The sequence below is a fragment of the Heliangelus exortis genome, chromosome 4 (assembly GCF_036169615.1).
Source record: "Heliangelus exortis chromosome 4, bHelExo1.hap1, whole genome shotgun sequence".
Lineage (NCBI taxonomy): Eukaryota > Metazoa > Chordata > Aves > Apodiformes > Trochilidae > Heliangelus > Heliangelus exortis.
Genome location: NC_092425.1, coordinates 26,159,470 through 26,175,270, shown reverse-complemented (window position 1 = coordinate 26,175,270; position 15,801 = coordinate 26,159,470). Strand labels below are relative to the sequence as shown.

The window sequence follows — 15,801 nt, the reverse complement described above, 5'->3', positions numbered from 1 at the left end:
TAAGGTAAAGATAGCAGTTACTACACTTCACAGGCCTCAGAATACTCAATCTGATGCATGAGCTTAATTTCTGAATTACCTCTGCCCTGTATACTATGGCTTTAGTTGTGAGGGGACTGGAGAGGGAACAGACTGCTCCTCATGGTGTGTGTGACTGGCTCTCTACAACACTGCAGGTGGGGGAAGAAAAAATAAAAATCTAGGAGTTCAAGTTTGTTCCAGAGTTATACATAGCTAGATGTGTTTTCACAGATATAACTTCTCAAAAATTAACTGAGCTGCAAATCAGTAAGCAGTGGAAGAGTATCACTAAATGCTTGCCTAAACTTATATTCTTCCTTTAAAATATCCAGTGGTGGGGACAGCCAGGGACAAAAAATTGTGTGAGATGGATGTTTGTTCTGACCCAGCACGTGTGTTACTTTTCTGTCAGACCCAGTTCTCCTTAAGAAACAATGGTGGATCTTCTGACCAGGTCTAAAACTTCAGGAGCAGGCAGGATCCCAGGCTACACAGCCTTTTCTAGGGAGCATCTGAATCCCTAGAGCTGGCTGGCAAAATTCACCTTCTTTCTTAGCAGTGGAAGATCATGGATCACATAATCAGTTTTGGTTCAAAAGGTGTCTTAGTGGATGGAACTGAGTGCAGCATCTGATTTCACAGTTTTCCTTGGGAAACTGAGGAAAGCAGTGTCCAGTATTGGTAAAATCTTGGTGTAGATAGCTGAGCTGGGAGAGTGGGGCCCTTGAAGAGCTGATACAAATATGAGATTTAAGGGCAAGGAAGGGAAAAGAATTTAAGGGAAAGAAGGGGGTTTGTTTTCTGTGCTGCTTTGTTGGGGAACAGCTGACATTTTTGGTTTTGTTTCTTGTAGTTCCTCCTATTTTTTTAGTAAACGAAGGGAATAAAAATTTGCCTGGTTATAGTCCTAGCCAGGTGGTGGATTCAACCCGGTGCTGAGGTGAGAGTAAAGCAGGGGGCAGAGCCGGAGGGCAGCCAGAGCTGCGATTCTCTCCCGCCCGGGCAGTGCAATGGGGGCTGGGGGAGCTGGACGGTGCGGACACCGGCGGGATCCCGCTGAATCCGGATAAATCCAACCTCACCCCTTCCTTCCCCAACCGCAGGAGCCCAACACCGGTAGTTAGAGGGCAAAGGCAAGGATTCGGGAGAGGCTCCGGCGGGGCGCGGCGCTGCGGGGCGCCCGTGAGCGGCTCCGGCCGCTCTGCCATGGGGCGGCCGCCGCGGGGGCGGCATTCGACGGGCTGGGCGGCGGCATCGGCATCGTCGGGAGGCACCGGCGCTTTCCTTCCGAGAGGGCGAACAGGTAGGAAGGGCCCTGCCGCCCCCCTCCTCACCCGCGCAGAGGCGGTCGTCGCGGTGGTGGCGGTGGGAGGGAGCGCGGCCGCAGCCCGCAGCCCCCGCGGCGCTGGCTCCGCATCCCCCAGCGGTGGCCGGGGCCGCGCGTTGCCTTTGCAGGGCACCCGCTGTGCCGTGCGGGGCCGCTCGCTGCTGGGCTGAAGGCGGGTCCGGGTTCGGATCCGTATCCGTGCCCGTGTCCGTGCCGCTTCGCGTCTCCCGTCCCCGCCGGTTTTTGCTGCCCGGAGCATTTGGGTTGGTAATGCCCGCGACGAGCGGTCGTGGCGGTGTGTGAGGCGAGAGGCAGGAGGATGCTCGGGGAGGGCAGCTGAAAAAATCCCACATGTAAGTAGTGACCTACCGATGTTCAGCTGTCTTTGTTCAGGGAAAGGTGTGAGGGTGATGCTCGGAAGGCGCTACTTTATTGCTGCCAGGGAATTCATTCAATGGCTGGGCTGGGTCTTTCAAATTCCTTTTGATTTTCCTTTGTTAGCATTCTCCCAGGGAGTCTATATTCTTTTAGCCTTGCTGGAAAGCAGGAGCTGTCAGAAAGATGACTTTGTTTCATACAGTGCTTCTCCAGAGCTCCATGGCTTTGTTTAAGCTCCCATAAGCCATTGATCATGTAACTGCCATCACGTTTGAATGAGCTGTGAAATCCGCTGCTTTTCACGCTTGAAAGGCAGCGCTACAGCCTTTCTATTTCTTCCTCTTTCCTTGAGGAGCGGAGCAGGTAAGCTGGAGGTAATATTCTTTTGCATGGGAAATCTTTGAGTTGCACTGTCTCTTCAATTAGAAAATGTCTTTTTTAGCGCTAGAAATATGCGTAACACAGATGTTCTCTATGTCACTAAGTGATTTCTAATGAATAGAGGTCGGTTTTTGGTGGTTGGGGTTTTTTGTGGGGGTTTTTTGGGTTTTTTTCCTCCCAATAATTTATCTGGTATTAACGTGAGTTCATTACAAATCTGCTTCTCTGTAGTTGTAGTACAGACAGCGTTATTATACCTCTTCTCTGTTATTTTAAGTGTAAAAATGGCTAGTTAGAAACACAGTTCAAGGGGTAAATGGAGACCTGGAAACCACAACTGCATCCTGAAAATTTAATATGCCTGACAATAATGGCACTGAAAGTGATCTGCTCTTGGGTGGGTGGGGGATGGAGACACGGAGAAAGGGAAGAGTAATTTGCAACCACAGGCCTAGTAACAGCTATTCTGTTGGTAATAATTATATAGATAACATAATCTGTTATATTCCCAAACACATTTTCTGTGCATACCTTAAATGGTGTATAGCAACTGTATGAGAAGAGCACTTTTTTTAGGATCCAAGCTATTCTAGCTACCCAATAGGAGCAGCATGTAGCAGGTCCTACATATTAACAGACTAAAGAGAATAAAAGTCAGGTCTGACTCAAATTTTGGCATTTTGTAATGAATTAAGAAATTCCCATCACCAAAATATTTCTAATTGTACATTTCACAGACAATTATATACTATAACTATATCAAAGCATTAATCGTTGGACATAAATGTTATTGTGAGTTTTGTCAACAGTCATTGATATTTTTAATATAGGCAATAGTTATAACTGCATACAACTCAATTTATGTGGTTTGAATCCAGGTCAGGAATTCATCAAATTATAAATCCAACTCTTCCTTGGCTGCTATCAATTTATCAGATTAGAGGTTGTGCTTGGGTTTGAATATTTCATTGCAACAATGATCATGAATTTAATACTGGGAAGTGTTTTGAAACTTTATGAGTGACTTGTATATTTACTGATGTCCCAGTTTGATTATAAAGACAAGATTTACCTTGAAATCTGTTAATACGACATGTAACAAAGAAATTGCTCCTGGTTGTCATTGGGTCTTTTTTTCCCAATAGGAAAATGTATCTCAGAGCACTCTGTGCTAAAATTAACAACCTTTTTCAAATACCCATTTGGGCAATCTTGCATTCTAGAGCAAATTGCTTCACACTTAGGAGCAATGATTTTTTTCTATATGCTGTATAATGGGATTTTTTTTAAGTGCACTGGTAGCCAATACAGTTGGTATAAAATATGAATGTCTTGCTGTGTTTCATGCTAAGTCATTGATTTTTTTCTTAAATTTGTTCTTTACGGATCTTATTTTGGTCTGTTGTCTTGTGAGGTTCTGTAGGTAATAGCAGTGGTGAACTGGTAACACATTAGGTAAAATAAAAAAAAGTTTTTTTTAACATCCAATTCTTGAAAACCTAAACAAATTATATTTACTTTTAGAAGCGACTGCTACTTTGGCAATAATATTTCATTGTAATTACAGATACTGCAAAGCAGCCTTTTTAGTTTCACGGTCTCATTACAGAAATAAGAATAACTTTTGCAGTTTCTTCTGCTTCGCCTCTTTGTTACTCTGAATACTGTTACTGAAAATTGAGATATCTGTGTGAGTAATGTAGTTTAGGGTTATTTCAATATATTCCTACTGCAGATGTGTCAGGTAAGCTTTTTAAAAATACAAAATACATGGCATAATAAGTGTTGGTTGAAATGTGATGATGCATTTATGAATATGAATATATTTGGCTGTTGTTTTACAAAGAAGTCTAACATAAACAGAATTTTTATACAGACATCTTAAGCTTCAATTACTGTATTTTGATTTTTTTCTTCACAAGCCAAGAAGAGACAAAGATCTTTTTTTTTTTTTTTTTTCAAATTCTGAATTATTCATTCTTGAAAATAGCTGACTTCAATTGTTAGAATGGATTTTTGTTTTCTTTGCACAAAATCAATGCACAGCCTTTATTCCATAAGGGCCCAAATAAGAGAATCATAGTAAGGATGGATAACTTTACAACTGGTACATTGGGAAAGTCCAGTCAGTTTCTTTAGAGTCAACAGACTCAGGGCAAAATAGTTGCATAAGAGCTTCTATCAGTGTGGTAAATGTTGAGGTGCTCTAAACACCTACATGTTGTAATTTTTCTCATGTAGTTGAACAAGACTTAAGAAAGTTGTATGAAGTGCATGTTAGAGTACATTTATTTGGCTTTGAATAATGTGATAGAAGGCAACCTACAGTTACAGTGTTAACTTTAGTTACATTAGTGCTTTCACTCCAAGGGCCAAGTTCTATCTTTATCTATTGCTGAAATCAACTAGTGATGGATAAAATGTGTGGTTTTCCATGGAGACTCCATGCATTTATTTTACATTTAGTATTTACACTTACATTGATGAAGTATTACAAAGAAATAAAATTGACTTGTAACAAATAATTTTCAATTGATAGTGTTCAAGAGCTAGTGTGTCACACGGGCCCTATCACGGTGATTTGGTAATTTAGTTTGGATGGGAGAAAAATGTAAAGATTTTTGCTTCATACTGTCCTGGGTAAGTGAGTTACACTGCAGATGCCCAACATGTGAAGTGAAGATGATTCAGATGCTGCTATAAATGGATAAAGTACATCAGTACATTTTTAAACACAGTTCTATTTCTCCTTTGTAAATAAACACTGTATATCCAATTACAGAATTAAATCTTTCATGCCTCTAACAAGGCCATTTAAGAAAGTACTGTCCTATTCAGATGATTTTAGTTCATGGGACTGAGAGTAAGGGTCGTTTGGACTTTTCTGTTGAAAACCCTCATTTGTGACAACTGACATACAGTCAAGTACATTAAGTCCAGCACTTCACATCCCATAGAATCACAGAATCTTTTTGGTTCAAAAAGACCTTTAAGATTATCAAGTTCAACCATTAACCCAGCACTGCAAAGTCCACCACTGAACTGTGTCCCTGAGCACCACACCTACACATCTTTTAAATGCCTCCAGGGATGGTGACGCTGCCACTTCTCTGAGCAGCCTGTTCCAGTGCCTGGCAACCCTTTCAGTGAAGGGATTTTTCCTGATATCCAATCTAAATCTCTCCTGGCCCATCTTGAGGCCATTTTCTTTTGTCCTATTGCTTATGACTTGGGAGATGAGACCAACCTCCACCTTGCTACAACCTCTTTTCAGGTAGTTGTAGAGACCAACAATGTTTCCCCCCAGCCTCCTTTTCTCCAAACTAAACAATCCCAGTTCCCTCAACTGCTTCTGGTGAGGTTTGTTCTCCAGAGCCTCACCAACTTTGTCTCCCTTCTTTGGATATGCTCCTGCACCCCAATGTCCTTCTTGTAGTGAGGGGCCCAGAACTGAACACAGTGTTCAGGCTGTGGCCTCACCCGTGCCAAGTCCAGGGGGACAATCCCTGATGGCCACACTGTTCCTGATGCAGGCCAGGATGCTGCTGGCCTTCTTGGCCACCTGGGCACACTGCTGGCTCATATTCAGCTGGCTGTCAACCAGCACACCCAGGTCCTTTTCCTCTGGGCAGCTTTCCAGCCTGTCTTTCCCAACCCTGTAGCAGTGCATGGGGTTGTTGTGACCCAGCTGCAGGACCTGACAAACCTTGTTAAACCTCACACAATTGGCCTCAGCCCACTGGCCCAGTCTGTTGAGTTCCCTCCATAGAGCCTTCCTACCCTCAATCCCAACAATATTTTGAGAGGATTAGTTTTATAATTTTAATGGTAAGACATGCAGAAGTTTATTTTCTTCATGTTTATTGTTTAAAGAAAAACAATATGAAAATGATCCAAATAAGTAAAAACTTAGCTCAAATTTTAGTGTTCAGCAGTGCAAAATGCTGTGCACTTTGTTGAACACGTTTTCATTATTCAGCATGTTTTCAAAGACAGCAGTCAGACTTTGGTAACTTTATAAAACAGCTCAATCTAGTGATTTGTGGTGAGGCTTCTGTCAGAGAATGCTGCACCTAACAGATTATGTTGATTGTTAAGGTGAAATGTGGAGGCAGCATCATGGAAAGGATTAAAGTGATCTGAACCGTAAAAGATACTGACTTTCATGTTTCCCTTCAAAGAAAGTTGATTTTCTTCAAAGTAACATGCTATCTTTTTCTGTGTGGCCTTTAATAGAGCCATGTTTGAAACCCTTTAGCATAGGAAAAAAAAAAGGTACAATCATGTCTTAGCCCAGAAAAGAAAAATAGTGATAGAAAGTGAATCCATATTATCTGTGGGTATCTACAGGCACACATGGTACATTTGGGCTGAATGGCACTTTCTGCCATCAAAATTGAACTGCCTGCCCTATTGTAAAACCTCTTTTCTGTTCTTTATAACTTTGCCAAATTTTAACCATGTGGGCTGTTGTTCATCACATGTTTTTATGACTCAGGCTTTTTTTGTTTTGTTTTAATTTAGCCAAATGGTTAATTGAGAATTAGACTAATTGTTTTGCTTTGTTAAAAAAAAAAAGTAAAATCTTGAGTCCTATTTGAAACATGTTATTGTCATGCTGGTTTCTGTCTAGGCTTCAGGTCCTGCAAAGGCAGTGTCCTGTTGTCAGAGATCTGTGTTTTTACTGTCCTCAAAAGCCTGCTTAGATTTTCTGTCTTATTTCTTCAGAATGTAGTTTTTACACATTCTCCTATGAAAATTTTAGCATATAAAATGAAAGATTACATGTTTATTCAACATCCAGTTATACAGAGTGTTTTCAACAGTGACCTCAGTGATGCTGTGGTTGACATCTGATCAGAGAGAAACTGTGAATATACTGGAGACAAAATTTAAATTAAGTTATTCAACAGAAAAAAGATATTTTAGTTAACAGCTGTATAAGGAGGTGATTGGGTGGTAGTTGTTTAGAAGAGCCCTGGTTTATGGTAGATTCCTTGAGGAGTTGAAGACAAACATTGTGTTGTGATACATAGGATGCTGGCATGGAAAGCACAAGAAGTGCTCCTTCCACTCCATGCAATAGTCTTCCTCAGGTATAGTACCATATATAATTGGGGTGCACACTTCAACTAAGATGTGGATGAACTGGAGAGAATCCAGAGGGGAGGACTTAAAATAGATTTTAGAAAATGTGGCCGATGAAGGAAGGTTGAAAGGTCTGGAGCTGTTTCAGCTCAAATGAAAGAAGAGTGACAGCTTGAAGCAGTGTCAGGAGTTGTGAAGCAATGCTCTCCATACCTCTGCTCTACCAGGTGATACACAATGGGTTCAGCATTAATGAAACTGAAACAATGGAATAGATAATTCTAGTGGGATTTTCAGTATTTTAGTATCATTACATTTTGTTTTAATAATAGTCAGGAAAAGCATAAGCATAGGTAAATTATTTCTGGAGCAGTGTTGTGGAACAAATTACTGAGATCTCTTCTAGCCTTACAAATCCTCAACATTCATGTTCCCTGGTGTTTAACAGATTGATCCTTACCCCTTACACATGCTGTGGCTGGCAGGATTGCCTGGATGTGACATCTCCAAGGTGATCAGGTGGTTCAAAGTGAGCAGAAATGTTCAGAACTTTGCTGGTAATCTCTAGTTTTGGATCAAATCTGATACCCACTCCTCTTGTTTTTTGTAGTGGTTCCTCTGCTGGTGACTGGGCAGAAGGTTTGAGGGAGCAAACAGCCAGGTAGCTTTGGGAGGAAACTGAGATGTAAGTGACAGGGAAGAGGAGTATTGGAGAGCATGGATACACAAATTTCACAAGAAAGTGATTTTACAAGAAACTGGACTGGCTGAGGAATAGGATAAAACACGAATACAGAACATAAAGAATGTACAGGACATAAAGAATGTGAATGGGAGCTAAGACTTTGGGAGAGGTGACTGGGACTTGGTAAGGAGTAGGGTACAGACTAAGGTAGTAGGTGCAAAGTCATGTTGCTAGCAGAGACTCTATATATACCTGAAGCCTTGTCAGGTGCAAACTGGGATTTCCAAAGCAGGGAGAGGACAACATCCAAGGGACATGAAATCACATCACTGGGAAAGGCACCTTAGAGTCCATGGGACAGAAGTAATTGGAAGAAAATAGTAGAGTATCTTTCTTCAGAAGAGTACATGGCCTTCTAAACCTTACGTGAGAGCCCAGGATTGTGTCTTAGCATTCATGCTTTGGGAGATCCATCGTAAGTGATTTCTGGTTTTGTTTTGTTTTTTTTCAAAAAAACAGGATGAGCACCTGTTACTGCCATCAGGTGTTCTGTTATCACGGATAACAGAGATGACTGCTGGGGATCTAAAGAACATATTGCTCCTGGTTGGGTGTACAAAATGAAAGATACAAAAGAAGCATTTAAAAATCTTCTTTATTTTATTCTATTTTTTTACAAAGAGGATTGCCAAGTTCGCAAGTGAAAGAAAGAAGTGCCAGAACTAAAGTTGCCTTGTAAGAATTTAGCCACTTTGTGTGTATGTATGTATGTATTTATTCATTTGAACTCAAGCTTTAGTGATAGCACTGAATTTTCTTTTGCTCACATAACCCAACTTTACTGAGTGCACAGAGTAGATCTGCCCTCAGTGTGAATGATGTCTGTGTACTGAGGAAAGCTGTGGTCTCTGGCATTTGTGGCATCTGCTGCCAAAACAGGAAGATATCTGGAGAAATTGAGGCAGAAGGTGGTTTTATTAAAACATTTTTCTCACACTCAAATTAAAAGCTTAGCTAAAGGCACCAAAAACTAACTAAGGCTTGTTACTGCAGTTCTGAATTTTTAAAATATTTGGGGTTTTTTGTTCTAGTGGGTATTAGTGATGTACATAATAGATCACATCCTGATTCCCACCTAGCTCGGTGTGGAGCCTTAGTACCTCCTCAACCCTTGCAAATGACATGAAAAGGTGCTGCCTCTTATGGCAAGAAGTTAAAAAAATAAGAACTTTTGCTTCCCATTTCTTCTTCTAGTGGCAAATAAGGAATGTTTTCATAATAGAGCACCTTTTCATAACTTTCTTGAGGAGAGATCTTGGACTTCACAGAGCTGTCAGAATATATAAATTGCTAAGGAAATAAACGAGGCTGATTTTTCCTGTTCCTTTAGGATCCTGTTCCAAGCTTGGTGGATATTTTGCAGTAGCCTACGCTGGCCCATCTGGGGGCTATAATGACGACTGGTGCCATACTGCTCCCAGCCCAGAAGCTTTGGCAGTCACCGCTTCAGCTCCTATTCATGTTTAGAGGAAGGACAGGAACCCTCAGCTCATATGTGTGGGTTTTGATGTTCTTCCCAACCACTCTGTTCCAACATCCCCTGTTGAGAGTGCAGGGTGGGTTGTACCAACCACCCTGCTATGTTTTTTCTGGCAAGCAGATTAATCTTTCATCTACCCACAGAGCCTCTTGAACACTGTCACAAGTTATTGGGGTCTGGTATCCTGATACCAACACCTGATATTTGACAAACTGCATGCTTTGGGTGATTGTGTTTCCTCAGATAAGATGGGGTGGGGGGAAAAGTAGGTAAGCTTTGGAACAAAAAAACATTTCTTCAGATGTGAAGGGAAAGCTCTGTTTGGCCTGGGATTGTATGCCCTTGGACACCTGCCTGCTGGAGCACCCTTTCCATCAGTTTAAGGATGGGTTCCCATTATCATAAAGCTCACCTTTCCTGGCACTCTTTAGGAGCCTTTCCAGCCTGAGGCTCTGTCAGTGAGAGGCAGCTGTGCTGTAAGCCAGACGGGTCACTGAAGTAATTTTTTCTTGGCCCAGGTGTTTTTGGTGGAACTGTTCTACATTGTCAGGACAAAAGAGAACATGAAGACCAGTCTGTGATTCTGGCAGGATACTGAGTGCTTTTGTCAGTCAAACAGAATGGTCTCAGTAACATTAGCTGCTAGACTGCATTTTTGCATCATTTTGTTTGCAGCCTTATTTACAGATTGCAGCTTGACTGGTTTGAGAAACCACCTTCAATTTGCTATAGTTAAGATCCAAAATCAGTACAGCGTAATGTCATTTCAGCTTTAGGTGGCTCTCAGGTTCTTTTCCAGGGTATTTGTCACACTGGTCGTCAATTTTTGGGCACATGGGATGGCTCTTCATCCTTACATCAGTGACCAGTTAGCAAAGGGCAGCTTTCCTGGGTAGGAGCAGAGCTCCTGCAGTTTGCTCTCTGTAGCTTTGGTACTTTTGCAGTCACACTGAACATAAGAAGCATCTCATCAAATGGTGCACTGCAAGCTGGGCTTTGCAAATATTGTCCTAGATCTGATGATTGGTAGCTGACTTGGAGATAGGTCCTCTGAGGACTGAAAGACATCCTCTGCTTACTCTTTGCTTATACTTGACATTTTGTCACCACTGGATAAGACAGGAGTCTCTGCTTATCTGAACAGGACTTTTTACTTAGGTGAACTGTGCAAAATACACAAATTTGCAAGCGTTATATTTGGCTTGGTGCTGTCATGACTCAGAAAGACTCCTGGTTGCAGGTTGATCACAATTTCTCCATCAGATTTAAACTCTTTTTTGATTATGGGAAGTCCAGTCTAATATTTTGGTGGGGATGTCTCTGTATCCCTCACCCTCATCTCTTTTGTTGAGAAATTATTGAGACAGCACCAGATCATCAAACAGTATTTTTTGCCTCACGGGCCCTGCAGATGATCTGAATCACTTCAAGCCACTGGACCATGTGCATTTAAAGAAATTATTTTTAGAATTGACATTTTAAAGTTAGTCTTATTTTCCATGGAGACACAAAGACATAAGGAATGTGCTGCCCATGGGTTATGTTGGAATCAAAAGGGATTTTGTCAATGAAGAGTTTGTTTACATATGTACACTAAGTATGTGAATAAGCATATATGACTATATACCTTGAAGAAACTCCAGTTGTTGGTACCTGGCTTTCCATTCCATCTTCATGGATTTTCTGTTTACTTCTACATTTCTTAAACTAACTTGTTCACATGGGTTCACCTATCCACATGAGTACATTCTGTACTCTTCAGGTTGTAGGTTCCTCAGTTACAGGTTTTAACTAATTTTAATTAATTTTAATTAAATCCAATTACTAGAATTTATGAGTGTTTTAAATGTGCCAATAACCACACAGCATTAAGAAGTCTACAAAAACTAAGCATCAATATTATAAATTGGATGTCCCAAACTGGCAACTTACATTTTCACCATTATTTCACGTGTGATTCAACTACTTGCTTCCTTGCTTCCAGGGTGCTCTGCAGTGTTGACTCCTCCCATCAAGATTTATTTGTCCCATTGTGTCTCACTGGACACTTCTAATCTTTGAGAAGCTTGGGCTCCCTGAGACTTGCACCCTGTGGTATTGCTGCTCAGTGGTGGCACGGGGCACAAGTGTCCCAGGGGTTCAGTCCCACTTGTCCCAGGGACCAGACTGACTCAGCTTTGCTCAGCCACACGAATGAGTTGCATTTTGAATTTGTCATGCACATTTATTTTTGCAGAACTTTATTGCATGTGGCAAGTGTAACAGTGTCCTATAATGCACAACGAAATCTGATAGTCCAGCAAAACCCACAAAAGCCCTAAGCATGGATCTCTGTTATGGATACACATCCAGATCTACAGATTGTATCTTGGACTGTGCTGTTGATTATCATCTTTTAATGTGCAGATCTTACAAAGTTCAATTAATTACTTTTGCCCTATGCAAACTACTAATGCAAATGTTAGTACACTGTTAAGTCTTTTCACTTTATGTAGCTGCTAGAAGGTGTAATTCTTAAACTTGCCTTTACTTCTGTAGCACAGATATAATAAATATCATAACTTTATGTATTTCTACATAAATATATATTCTGTAAATTATAAATATTTATATACTGTGTATACTGCATCTCAGTCTGCACAGATAGAGCCTACTCGAAGCATACTGATGGTACAACCCTAGCTGCACTGGAAAAGTTTGTGAGGAAATTAATATTTTGGTCTTCACATCAGGGCATGACTGCTGTGTGGCAAATCAAGCCTTTGTTGCTAAACAAGGAGAAAAATGTTGTCTGACTGCACATTAAGTCACTTTCAGTTTTTTCATTCTCTAACCAATTAGTGCTTATGTTATGAATAATCATAATTTTAAATAATGTTCTGGGTGCAATATCATGTGTGCTTGTGTATCATTGGATACATTTGTGCAGTGTTCTGCTTTTTTTTGTCAATCTGAGACTGTCAAGTAGATGTCTCCTGTTCTTTATAGCTGCTGTCTGTAATTCAGTTTACTCTTCATCTTGTGCATTTTCTTTATTTTGGCCATGAAGGCCTCAAACCTTAGAATGAGTTAGCCAAAATGTGAACATTTTTCAGGGGGGACAAAGCTAATGTTCTAATTATCTCATTCTAATTAGATGTTTTCCTGTTACACCTGATGTTTAGTTTGGAGAAGAGAAGTCTGTGAGGGGATCTCATTAATGTTTGCAAATATCTGGAGGGTGGGTGTCAAGAAGAAGGGGCCAGTCTCTTTTTTCAGGGGTGCCCTGTGATAGGACAAGGAGCAACAGACACAAACTGGAACTCAGGAAGTTTGACCTTAACATGAGGAAAAAACTTCTTTATTGTGAGGGTGACGGAGCACTGGAACAGACTGACCAGAGAGGTTGTGGAGTCTTCCTCTCCGGAGACTTTCAAGAACTGTTTAGATGTGTTTCTGTGTAACATCCCCTAGGTGATGATGCTCTGACAGAAGGGTTGGACACGTTGATCTCCAGAGGTCCCTTCCAACCCCTTACATTGTACAATTCTACGACACCATGAAATAGGTGACACAAGGAGATGTGCAAATGGTGGCAACTGTGCTTCAGGACTGGTGCCAGCAGGATCTCTAGCAGTGTTTAATCATTCAGACTGTTATCTGGTGACCTTCACATGTGCTGCTTTGTAGGTGTTTGCTTTTGGTCTCAGTGCTCAATGGATGGAGCTCATGCTGAATTCTGAGTCGGCTCTCGGTTGTCCTTGGGGACTGCAGTGCCTGCTTTGCACTTCCTAGCAATTAATTGCAATTACCCATTGTTCTCTTATCACTCAAAAGTTTCAGTGCTCTCCTGTGATTTTAAGGCTAGAAGTTTTGTTAACCTGTCAGTCAGCAAACGAAAAGCCATTTTTATGCCCTTTCCTGACTGCAAATGGGATTTCTTAAAGCCCTGTTTATTACATTCATCAGCCCATGCATTGTTAGTATTGGTCAGCAGAAAAGAGACAGCTTGGGCTTTTTTTCCAAACAGTCTTTTAAAGTTGCAGAAAAAATCCTTTTTTCATTAAGCTACCAAATTTCAATAATTAGGTTAATTATAATAATATTATAATAAGTGTTTAGTGGAGTTTCATAGCAGGTGATAAGCTGCACTGACTGGAATTATGTTGTGGTTAACGTGAGGTGGATGAGCAAATAACCAATGTCAGACTTACTTTGGAGGTAAGAAGCTGAAGACATTCATTTGTTTGAGAAACATATAAATATGTTTTAATTTTTAACCTCTCAGTCAGTATATAGATATGGGAAGCAGCCATCTGTCTCAATAAAATGAGGAATAAAAGCTCAATGACTGTTTCCAGGCTTTTCATTGGGCAATAGAAATAAAAAATACCAAATAATTACACTGTGTGCTTGCACCTTGCAGTCTTCTGGAGTTGGCAACTAAAGAAAGTTATTTTCTTTCACTGTTCAAACGTTGCTTTCCACAGACATTCCAGCAATGTTTACCTTTGATATCTCTGTTAAACACCACCAGGGATCCCCTGTGAAGTGGGAAGCAGATAGAGATGGTTGCAAACAACTGCAGGGATCTAGTCATCTGCTCTTGACTTCTGATGGTGGTTCCTAGAGCAGGAAAGGAGTCACATGAATATGTTGAATTAGCCATTTGGTGAATCCAGGGGTTAAGTGGCTGCATTTTTCTGGCTTTGTGACTTTTTGGATTTTAGTAGAGAAATTGACGTCCTAAGGCATTAAAGCATCGATGTTTTCAGTTTCAGGAAAGCAAAATACTACTATCAGGCACTGTCAGTGACATTGCCTGCAAGGATGTTCAAGTCATATGAATTTGCAGAATACTGTTAAACTTAAGAACAGAAGAAGACTTGGACTAACCAGTTCCTTCCTTATAGTACCATCACTTTCCAGCTTTCATTTTGACATTTCCATCCTTTTCTAAAAGATTATGAATGTATCATAAGCTGTGGAATGATTTTTCTCCCCTGTAATTACTTCTTGATTATTTCTTTGCTACTTTTGCTTAAATCCCCTATCATAGCTGATACTGGTGACAAGTACAATAGTTTGCATGTACAGATCAAGGAAGGTACAAGGGAACTGGTGGCTGCAACTGTGACCTGTAGTTTAATTCCTTCTCAGGTACCTCATGAATCTTGTTAGAGGGACATTTTCCATCTGGGTAGAGATCTGCCTCATAGATTTTTTTGTTGGGCTTTTTTATCGTTTACCAAGATCTGGAAGTCTGCTTGGTCAGTTACATTAAAATAATGCTAAAAGTAAATAAATGTATTTGCAGCTGGTAGTAGATTTTAAAAACAGGGAGGACAACTTCCCTGTGCATGGTGATGTGCAAGAAAGAGGCTATAAATTTGGGGTATTTTCTCCCTGCTCCTTCAGCCTTGCCATGGAGGGAAAAGCATGTGGGCTGCTTGTGCAGTTGACAGGTGTGTGAATTTGGTGTGTGTGGTCAGGCTGGGGACAAGGCAGCTTGCAGGCACAGATAACAGTTTGCAAATAGCAGTTTGTCACTTTAGGTCATTCTCAAGGTAACCTCTCGGGCTGCAGTGCTGAGCCACATTCCCATGACAAATACATCTTTATGCATGGGCAAAATGCACACAGCTAGCAATAGGTGACATGGCCCCTTCCTTACTTAAATGGCAGAAGTTATGATATAAACATAAAATATGGGATGCATTTCTGTCCATCTCCTGGCCCTGGCACAGGCAGCTGCTGGCCCAGTTCTCCAGTGCACCCCCTGATAAAAAGGCAGGAAAGGCCCTGGTGAGTGCAAGGGAATGCCACTGCTGGGATGGCTCCACTGGTCAGTGAGTTTTATCCTCTCTGTAAAATGCTCTGTTGAGTTTATAAAAGATTGAAAGGAGAAGCAGCACTGTACTGCACATATATTTGCTTTCCAGTCAGCCCCGTATATTGTCTTCACCTGACTGACCATGGCATTTCCATTCTTTCTCTGAGTTGCTGATATTCTTGTAACATGTACCTATTTTTTTTCCTTTTTCCTGATGAAAGAATGCCTAAGATTTTGCTAATGATACATACTCCTCATTCTTTCAGTTTTCACACAATCTAATTTTCATGGAGCTTTCTTAAAAATAATCCATATTCATGTTCTTATTTATTTCTACAAGCTGCACTAATATTTTGTATCTTCCCTGGGACTCCAGTGTCATAATGTTCAACACTATTAATTTATTTTTTTTTTTAGCAACAGACAAATAACAGTCTCTCATTTGCCTTGCAAAATAGTCCTTATTTTCTAAATATTTAAAGAACTAATGTTCATCAGCAGTCATTCATTCTACCATGCAAACTTGTTCATAAGTATTTTGTATTATTGGATACATCTGTTCTGTGCCT

General features: G+C 40.8%; 1 protein-coding gene across 1 annotated transcript in view; it reads left to right on the top strand.

Moving 5' to 3' along the window:
- The first annotated feature begins 1,285 nt into the window (after window positions 1–1,285).
- The window catches only part of CRACD (capping protein inhibiting regulator of actin dynamics), a 129,573-nt gene continuing 115,057 nt past the window's right edge, over window positions 1,286–15,801 (top strand). Inside the window, exon 1 of the mRNA XM_071743477.1 lies at window positions 1,286–1,701. The gene's annotated coding sequence lies outside the window, so the exon portion shown is untranslated. The remainder of the gene's footprint in view (window positions 1,702–15,801) is intronic.